The sequence below is a fragment of the Penaeus vannamei genome, chromosome 26 (genome assembly GCF_042767895.1).
Source record: "Penaeus vannamei isolate JL-2024 chromosome 26, ASM4276789v1, whole genome shotgun sequence".
In the NCBI taxonomy this organism is placed as follows: Eukaryota; Metazoa; Arthropoda; class Malacostraca; order Decapoda; family Penaeidae; genus Penaeus; species Penaeus vannamei.
Genome location: NC_091574.1, coordinates 31,325,104 through 31,335,103, shown reverse-complemented (window position 1 = coordinate 31,335,103; position 10,000 = coordinate 31,325,104). Strand labels below are relative to the sequence as shown.

At 43.8% G+C, this 10,000-nt stretch overlaps 1 protein-coding gene across 4 annotated transcripts in view; it reads left to right on the top strand.

Moving 5' to 3' along the window:
- Positions 1-10,000, top strand: part of f (espin protein forked) — a 395,866-nt gene that overhangs the window by 263,126 nt on the left and 122,740 nt on the right. The window lies entirely within an intron of this gene.

Here is a 10,000-nt window from a genome sequence, read left to right as displayed (position 1 = left end):
GAGGAAAGGTATCCTTATGCAATGAGCACTTTCTCGTCTTCTCCAATGGCGGTGGAGTGGATTGACGGGCGGGCGAGAGGCTCACACTCGAGCCTCTCTATTAAGCTAACACGTGGTCGCTTCTCGCCCGTTATTCAGCGCCGTAATGCTTGGATAATTATGTTCAAATAGAAAGCCTTCGCGGATGGACATCGCTGACGGAGATTCAACAGAAAACGGGTGTTGTATATTCAACAGGAAACCGTACTGGAAATTCAACGGAAAACTTAGTGGAGATTCAACGGAAAACGTACAGGAAATTCAACGGAAAACGTACAGGAAATTCAACGGAAAACGTATTGCAGATTCAACAGAAAACGGTGCTGGAGATTCAAAAGAAAACGTACTGGAGATTCAAAGATAAACATTGGAGGTTCAGCAGAAAACGTAATGGAGATTCAGAGAAACGCACTAAAGATTTAACAGAAAACGAAATTGTATGAGTGCTTGAATGAATACCCAAACATTTTTATTTTTTTATTTATTTATGATTTTTTTTTTTTAAAGTCTCATGTGATAATTACTCAACATTACCCATACGAATCTTAATATCACTAATTTTGAAGTAAGAATAAATCCTACCACACTAAATTATATTGATTCCTACAAATAACAATTCCATAACAACTCAATCACTACGCACGGAGGCTTAACCACATCTTTAAGATAAAAAAGGTAGAGAAAAAAAGATAAAAAAGGTAGAGAAAAAAGATTAAAAAAAGGTAGAGAAAAAAGATAAAAAAGGTAGAGAAAAAAAGATAAAAAAAGGTAGAGAAAAAAAAGATAAAAAAGGTAGAGAGAAAAAAAATCACCGAAGCATCGAAAAAGCACATAAAAAAAGACACATCCTTATTGGAACATGGAGAGGGAGAGAGAGAGAAAAAAAAAAACGTTATACGGGGAGAGAGACGTTACACCACGAACTCTGTGACGTTAACCGAAGAAAGAGAGCGAAGAGAGAGAGAGAGAAAAAAAAAAAGTAAAAAAATAAAATGTGATGTTCAATAGCCTTTCTTTCCGCGGATTCGGTCACGCTTGGCCTACGGTTCTTGATTAATTGTATTTCTTGGCCGTGAGTCGGGGAAGCGAGGTTGGGGGTGGGGGTGGGGAGGCAAGGGGAAGATGGAGGGGGAGGGAGAGGGGAGGCAAGGGGAAGGCGATGATGGAGGGGGAGGGAGTGGGGAGGCAAGGGGAAGCGAGGTTGGGGGTGGGGGTGGGGAGGCAAGGGGAAGCGAGGTTGGGGGTGGGGAGGCAAGGCGAAGATGGAGGGGGAGGGAGTGGGGAGGCAAGGGGAAGGCGAAGATGGAGTGGGTGGGGGTGGGGAGGCAAAGGGAAGGCGAAGATGGAGTGGGTGGGGGTGGGGAGGCAAGGGGAAGGCGAAGATGGAGTGGGTGGGGGTGGGGAGGCAAGGGGAAGATGGAGGGGAGGGGAGGGGAATGGTGGCTACAGGGGTGAGGGATAGGTGGGAGGGGGTGAGGGGAAGATAGAGGGGAGGGGAGGGGCAGGGTGGCTACAGTGGGTGAGGGATAGGTGGGAGGAGGTGAGGGGAAGATAGAGGGGAGGGGAGGGGCAGGGTGGCTACAGGGGTGAGGGATAGGTAGGAGGGGGATAAGGGGAAGGGTTGAGGGAGGTTGTAAAGAGCAGGGGGAGGGAGGGAGCTGCTTCTGTGACAAAATTTCTCGGAGGTAAATATGACGAATTTTCTCTATTACCCAAATACTTTTCACATACAGTATATAACCCTGAAAATGGATATATAAACCTCTCCGATAGAATGATATAAATGCGGTAGTGCATTCTTCCACCTTTCAACCCTAGAAAATACAACACATCTTCAACACAAGTCCCATACCGTCACCACAAGCTCCCTTCAGTACATACGAAAAAAAAAAAAAAAAAAGACTCATGATTTGCGCACCGCCTCCTTTTCAGCTCCGATGGACACCTAACAGTAAATAAAAGTCACTTCCTTCTGCCTGATCCCCACATGTGTTGCGTAACAGAAGTCGTCATGTCAGTTCGCATTCGGGTGCCATCAATTCCTCATACATTTTTTTTTTTCCTCATATAACGGCCATACAGGACCATTCCCCCCTCCCCCCCTCCCTTCCCTCCTCCCACAATTAAAGTGAAAGCATTTACACTCTAAATTTCGTACTTTTGAGACCTGTGGGATACGGTGTCACAAAGTACGATAAATTACTGTACGACAATTAAGGTTTATGTTTGACGTGGGAATGAGAGGGGGAGAAAAACATCAAAATTAGTATCATTGATTTTTTTAAAAGTTGAGAATTTAACAGTAAAATGTCGAGTTTTGTTCTTTAGTGCTCTTGTTGAGTAATTACGGACCTTTGCAATTATTTATATGTTGTTTTCGCATGTCTAATAGTGTCATTATTAAGTATATTTATTTTTTCTTTTAAATGGATATATACTTCCTTAGAAAAAAAACATAGATAGAGATAGACAGATAAATAGATTAATTGACAAATTGATGAATATCAATTTTTAAATGGATGTATACTCCACTTACACACATAGAGAGAGATAGACAGATAAATAGATTAACTGACAAATTGATGAATATCAATTATATATCTTTATACCTATCTATCAATCTATATCTTAATTCAATTTGTCCATATACATCATTCGCGTCTTTTCCTGTTTCATCTCTCCTTTTTTTTCTTCTTATTTCATGTCCTTTTCTCATTCCTGTCAAAGACATTGCCGTCGACAGCGGATCAAAGGCATCTTTATCCAACGAGAACTCGGCATCGCGTGTACCTATCTCCCTCTCTCTCTTCCTTCCTTTCCTTCTCCCTCCCTTCCTCTTCCTCTCTTCTCCCCCTTTCCCTCTCCTTCTCCCTCTCTCCCTTCCTTTCTTTCCCTCTTCCTCTTTTCTCCCCGTCTCCCTCCCTCCCTTCTTTTCCTTCTCTCCCTCCCTCCCTTTCCCTCTCCCTTCGTCCTTCTTCCTCTCTTCTCTTCTCCCCCTCTCCCTCCCTTCCTTTCCCTCTCCCTTCCTTCCTTTTCCTCTCTTCTCCCGTCTTCCTCTCCCTCTCCCCGCTATCTCACTCCAATTATTACTCTTTTCTTTCCCATTAGAGCAGACAGCTTTGGCCTCCAGATTATCACAGGAATCAATAGGTGACTGTGGAACGGTCTACAGCACGTATTATTTTGGTCTCTGGCTCTCTGGTTCTCGGTCTCTCTCAGGCTCTCTGGCTCACGGTCTCTCGGTCTCTCTCTCAGGCTCTCTTTCTCTCTCTCTGGCTCTCGTTCTCTCTCTTAGGCTCTCTTTCTCTCTCTCTTCCTCCCTTCCTCTCCTTCTCCCTCTCACTCCCTCCCTCCCTCCCTTTCCCTCTCCCTCTCCCTCTCCTTCTTCCTTCCTCCCTCTTCCTCTCTTCCCCTCTCCCTCTCCCCCCTATCTCACTCCAATTATTACCCCTTTCTTTCCCATCGTTCTTAAAAGCCCGATCGATGGGAAAGCTTTCATTTCAGTTGCCATTAACTGTTTTCTTTTGATTTCGTGAGGCGGTCAACCATTGCGTGATTTAAGAGAGATTAGAAATGCATTTTTACGACTCGATTTCACAAAGATTTTTGTTTGGCTGCTGTGTTTAGGGACGCGGATCGTTGGAGATTGGAAATAGACAGTATTTGATAATCTGGTGAGGATATGGAAGGGTAAATATAGAGATAAATAATTGTCTCCCCATTCGGAGATCGAGAGAAAATGTATGGTTCCCATTTTCTATGGATTCTCGTTTTCTATGGATATGAGATCGTTTTCTATGTATAGGTGAGGAACCTTCGCTGCTATGTTTGTGAAATTGCGCTTTCTATAGATAGCAAATCGTTTAATAGGGGCAATTAAGGGGCCTTTTTTATATTCCTAATGACATGTATGTTATGCAAGTCTACAGCTTTTCACACACTTCGTAACCTCGACGAGTTTGTACCGTACCAGCCCACACCTCCCGCCAGAACCTCGATAATATGTGAAATCACGCTAACTATTATCCAAACTGACCGCCCAAACTAAGCGTGAACTATCGAGTCATCATATAATACCGCCTTATCATTTTCTTTCCATTGTTTTTATTTTCTCTTCATTCCCCTTTTTTCTCACCTCTTTTGCGTAGTGTCTTTATGTTGTAGTTTTCTTTTGTGGTTATTTTTTCCGTATGTTCTTATCCTCTCTTACTTTCTCTCCTCCCGCTTTCCCTTCCTTTCTTTGTTTTTGTTTTCCTTCCTATTTACTCTTCTCCTTTTCTCTTCTCTCTTCCTCCCGCTACTCTTTCATCTCTTTTTTCTCCATCTCCCTGCCACCCCCTCCCTCTCACCCCCCCTTCCCCCACCACCCCCTCCCTCACCTCCCCTTCCTCCACCACCCCCTACCTCCCTCACCACCACCCCCTTCCTCTCACCTCCCCTTCCCTCACCCCCTACCTCCCTCACCACCCTTCTCTCCACCCCCTCCCTCACCACTACCTCCCTCACCACCCCTTCCTAGCTCCTCTGTGGGTGTGGCCGAGCAAGAGTGTGGCCAAGAGGAAAGCCTCTCGCAGCACGAGCATCTAAGTTCTCTCAGTGAGTCTTTGGTCCGTGTGGCTCCTCGACTTGGGTCTTCCTGCTTCAGTGCGGGAGAGAGAAAATAGCGTTTTAGGTCTTCCTCCTTCAGTGTAGGAGAGAAGATAACGTTCTGAGTCCTCCTTCAGTGTGGGAGAGATAAGATACCGTTCGAAGTCCTCCTTCGGCTTGGGAGAGAGAAGATAGCGTTCTGAGTCCTTCAGTCAGGGAGAGATAAGATAGTGTTTATCTTCCTCCTTTAGTGTGTGAGAGATAAGATAACGTTCTGAGTCCTCCTTCAGTCTGGGAGAGATACCGTGGGAGAGATAGAATAAAGTTCCAAGTCTTCCTCCTGTCTGGGAGAGATAAGATACCGTTCGAAGTCTTCCGTGAGAGATAAGATACCGTTCGAAGTCTTCGTCCGTGTGAGAGAGAAGACGGAAGTGTCTCTCGTGAAGACCTGCAATGGATGTGCAATGGATCTAAAGCTTGTGAATGTGTTTTCCTTTGATCTTTAATGAGAACGTAGAAATGAGAGTGACTTCCACCGCAGGAGATGTGTAAGTGAAGCGAAACCAGCTGAAACAGTGGTCTTCCAGCTGTTGGTGGAATTGTAATTTCTTAAGCAGAAAAAGGTGGTTTTGAGATCGTCTGTGCTTTGCATCGTAGAGAACCATCTGCTTAGATTATGGGTATGTCTTATTTTCCTTATTCTGTTTTTATTGATTTCATTTTTTTTTTTTTTACATTTGGAGAGTGACGGTGTACTAAGATGAACGGTGAAATCGGTTTCAGTGCAGTTGCAAAGATCTGACAAAGATTTATTACAGTTAAGTAACATTCTTTTTTCTAGAAAGTGTACTCTACTCAGTGAGTGATTTATGTTTCTTAATCTTTCTCTAAACACCGATGGAACTAGAGAGCGTGATACAAATATTTAGAGAAACAGATAATGGAGTCCACATAGCTGCACACACATACACGCACACGCACATACACACATACACACACACATATCAAACTATCGTTACAGATTAATACCAACATACGGCTGGTTTGTTAAAATTGTGCCAGGCCCGACCCAATGAATTTTCTTAAATACAGAAGCAGAAATAAAGGCATATCTGTCTATATATCTGATAGAAATACATTTAACTATCTATTTGCGCGGTTGATATGCATGTCTAGACTGATAAATATACATTTATTTCTTTATTTATGAATGTCAAGTATACGAATATTCTCTGGATCGGTTGCACAATTTTAACAAACCGGCAGATACTCCCCCTCCTCTATAAAAAAAAAATAAAAAATAAAAATAGATTTAAAAAAATATAATAAAAACAATAATAAGAAAAAGACACAAAAAAATGAAAACAGGATGAGGTAAAAAAAAAAAGAGATGATGATGCCGCCCACACCCAATCTCACGCCCATTAGCTGCTCCAACCCGTATTGTCGATCGCAATTTTAATCCCCGTGAAAATTGCGGGCGTGGACTCTCAAGGATGGAGGGCGGGGCGGGGTGGGGTGGGGGTGGGGGGTTGAGTGGAAGTCGAACGATTAAGGTGACTAGTTTAGGGTGATTTAAGGGTCGATACAGTTAAGGGTGACTATCGTGGAAAGTCTTATAGGAGTAGATATGGTTTAATAGATGGACGAAGGGTGCGGGCGGGAGATGGGCGTTGGTGAAAGGGTGAAGGGTGCATGAGGGCGAGTGTCTAGAAGGGTGAAGAGCGCGTGAGGTTGATGTCTTTTAAGTGTGAGAAGTGCATGAAAGTGAGGTCGAGAAGGGTGAAGAGTGCATGAGGGTGAGGTCGAAAAGCGTGAGAAGTGTATGAGGGTGAGGTCGAGAAGTGGGGATAGTGAATGAGAGTGAGGTCGAGAAGTGAGAGAAATGAATGAGGGTGAGTGTCTAGAAGTGTGAGGAGTGCACGAGGGTGAGGTCGAGAAGCGTGAAGAGTGCACGAGTGTGAGGTCGAGAGGTGTGAGAAATGCACGAGGGTGAGGTCGAAAAGCGTGAAGAGTGCACGAGGGTGAGGTCGAGAAGGGTGAGAAATGCACGAGGGTGAGGTCGAAAAGCGTGAAGAGTGCACGAGGCTGAGGTCGAGAAGGGTGAAGAGTGCACGAGGGTGAAAAATGCACGAGGGTGAGGTCGAGAAGGGTGAGGAGTGCACGAGGCTGAGGTCGAGAAGGGTGAAGAGTGCACGAGGGTGAGGTCGAAAAGCGTGAAGAGTGCATTAGGGTCAGGTCGAAAAGCGTGAGGAGTGTACGAGGGTGAGGAGTGCACGAGGGTGAGGTCGAAAAGCGTGAAGAGTGCACGAGGCTGAGGTCGAGAAGTGTGAGGAGTGCACGAGGCTGAGGTCGAGAAGCGTGAAGAGTGCACGAGGGTGAGAAATGCACGAGGCTGAGGTCGAGAAGGGCGAGGAGTTTAACCCAGAGCGGAGGCGGAGGTGATCATGGAAGGCTCGTTAACCTCGGGACGTCATGCGAGGAGGCCGTGACGAGAGGAGACGGGACACGTTACTCCGAGAGAGAGAACTGGGTTGCGAATCTATTTTTGGGAGGAACATCTTGGCGTGTTGCTGGGGTTGGTAACGCGCGAGCACTGGAAAGACGGGGGAAAGAAATGCACACATGCAGTCAAATTTATACTCTCTCTCTCTCTCTCTCTCTCTCTCTCTCTCTCTCTCTCTCTCTCTCTCTCTCTCTCTCTCTCTCTCTCTCTCTCTCTCTTTCTCTCTTTCTCTCTTTCTCTCTCTCTCTCTCTCTCTCTCTCTCTCTCTCTCTCTCTCTCTCTCTCTCTCTCTCTCTCTCTCTCTCTCTCTCTCTCTCTCTCTCTCTCTCTCTCCCTCTTTCTTTCTCTTTCTCTTTCTCTTTCTTTCTCTCTCCCTCTCTCTTTTTCTCTCTCTCTCTCACGCACGGTGGCGCCTTCCCCTACGACACCTGCGTTTGATCTCATAAGACGTTTTCTTGCCGTGAGATCGGGTTCTTGCCAGCAGTCGGGCGTAGGCATTCTACAAATGTAATGATTATATATATATATATATATATATATATATATATATATATATATATATATATATATATATATATATATATATATATATATATATATATATATATATATATATATATATATATATATATATATATATATATATATATATATATATATATATATATATATATATATATATATATATATATATATGTATGTATATACATTCTCCATTTGTCATTATGAAGTTATGTTTGATGTTGTGATTTTAGAATAATTAATATTTTCATATGTTTATCTGATATGAATTATATTCAACAGACACACTGGACATTGTTGATATTGAAAAAGAAAACGAATACTAAAAGGGCACGTGTGTATATATACACATGTACATATATGCATTCATGTATATGTATACGTACATGTATGTGTATGTAGTTAGATTAGATAGAAGGGAACAAGTGAACGGAGAGACACAAGTACAGGTTACTGTTACCGAAGAGAACATACAAGTCATCATCCCCTCCGCCTCCTCCACCCCCTCCACCCCCTCCACCTCCTCCACTCCCCCACCTCCTCCACCCCTTCCACCTCCTCCACCCCCTCCACCTCCTCCACCCTCGCCCTCTAAAAAAGAGAGCGAAAAAATATCCAATTCAAGGTACACCCAATCCTCCCAGCCAAGGGATGGAGGAATGAAGGAATGAGGAATTAGGGAACAGGGAATGGAGGAACGAAGATATGAGGAATGGGAAAACGGAGAAAGGAGGAATGGGGAACGGAGAGAGGAGGAATGGAGGAACAGGGAAAGGAGGAATGGAGGAACGGAGAAAGGAGGAATGGAGGAATGGAGGAACGGAGAAATGAGAAATTGGAGAATAGGAAATGGAGGAATTGAGGAATGAAGATACGAGGAATGGGAAAACGGAGAAAGGAGGAATGGAGGAACAGAGAAAGGAAGAATGGGGGAACGGAGGAAGGAGGAATGGAGGAACGGGGAAAGTAGGAATGGATGAATGGAGAAGGGAGAAAGGAGTAATTCGGGGGGACGGAGAAAGGAGGAATTGGGGAATGGAGGAAATGAGAAATGAAGAATGGGAGGAAAGGAGAAAGGAGGAATTGAGGAATGGAGAAAATGAACGTAGGCTCGATGTGAAAAAAAAAATCAGCGATGGAGGAAAGAACGGCATCTCCCTCCCCTGTGATTGATGCGAACGAGACCCGGTGAGGAATGGGTCGGGTGGCGGTAAGGGGTAGGGGGGGGGTTTACGAGGTCTTAGGCTATGCGCTGTTTCTTGAGGGAGGAAAGAGTGCGTTTGGGGTTCGATTTTGAAGTCTGTTTTCATTTTCTCTTTATCTTTCGTCTTCTCTTTCTCTCTCTTGCTCTCGCTCTCTCTCTCTTTCTCTCTCTCTGCCTATATTTTCCATATCTCATACGCATCTTTCTGCCTATATGTTTATCCATGTTCACCCATTTTCATCATATTTATTTACTTAACAACTTTCTCTCTCTCTCTCTCTCTCTCTCTCTCTCTCTCTCTCTCTCTCTCTCTCTCTCTCTCTCTCTCTCTCTCTCTCTCTCTCTCTCTCTCTCTCTCTCTCTCTGCCTTTATCTTCCATATCTCTTACCCATCTTTCTGCCTAGTATAGGTATTCATGTTCACCCATTTTCATCATATTTATTTACTTAACAACTTTCTCTCTCTCTCTCGCTCTCTCTCTCTCTCTCTCTCTCTCTCTCTCTCTCTCTCTCTCTCTCTCTCTCTCTCTCTCGCTCTCTCTCTCGTTCTCTCTCTCTGCCTTTATCTTCCTTATCTCTTACCCATCTTTCTGCCAATATGTTTATCCATCTTCACCCATTTTCATCATATTTATTTACTTAACAACTTTCTCTCTCTCTCTCTCTCTGCCTACATATTCCGTATCTCTTACCCATCTTTCTACGTATATGTTATATATGTTCACCTATTTTCATCATATTGATTTACCTTACAATCCATAAACAATAAATCTTATGATGGAACACACGGTAAGAAAATGTAGTTGGTTATGTCGGTCTCCTGTAGCTTTCGTTGCCGGACCAAATCACACCTGCTATTAATCAGTGTGAATTTTGCAACTTCAGTACGTACAGCGTGCAATTTCGTACAGCTCGGATTAGTTGGCTGTGTTGCTGTTGGTTGCAGTATGTTCGTACAACTCGGATTAGTTGGCTGTTGCTGTTGGTTGCAATGTGTCCCTATCTCTTTTCGATATTTTGTTGACTGATGTATTTTCTTTTTTTTTTCTAATCCAGTCGTATGTTGGAACATCAGATCAATTTCGGATTGGTTATGGCCTGTGAAGCATCATTAAGATTTCTAAATAGGAGAGAAAGAATAA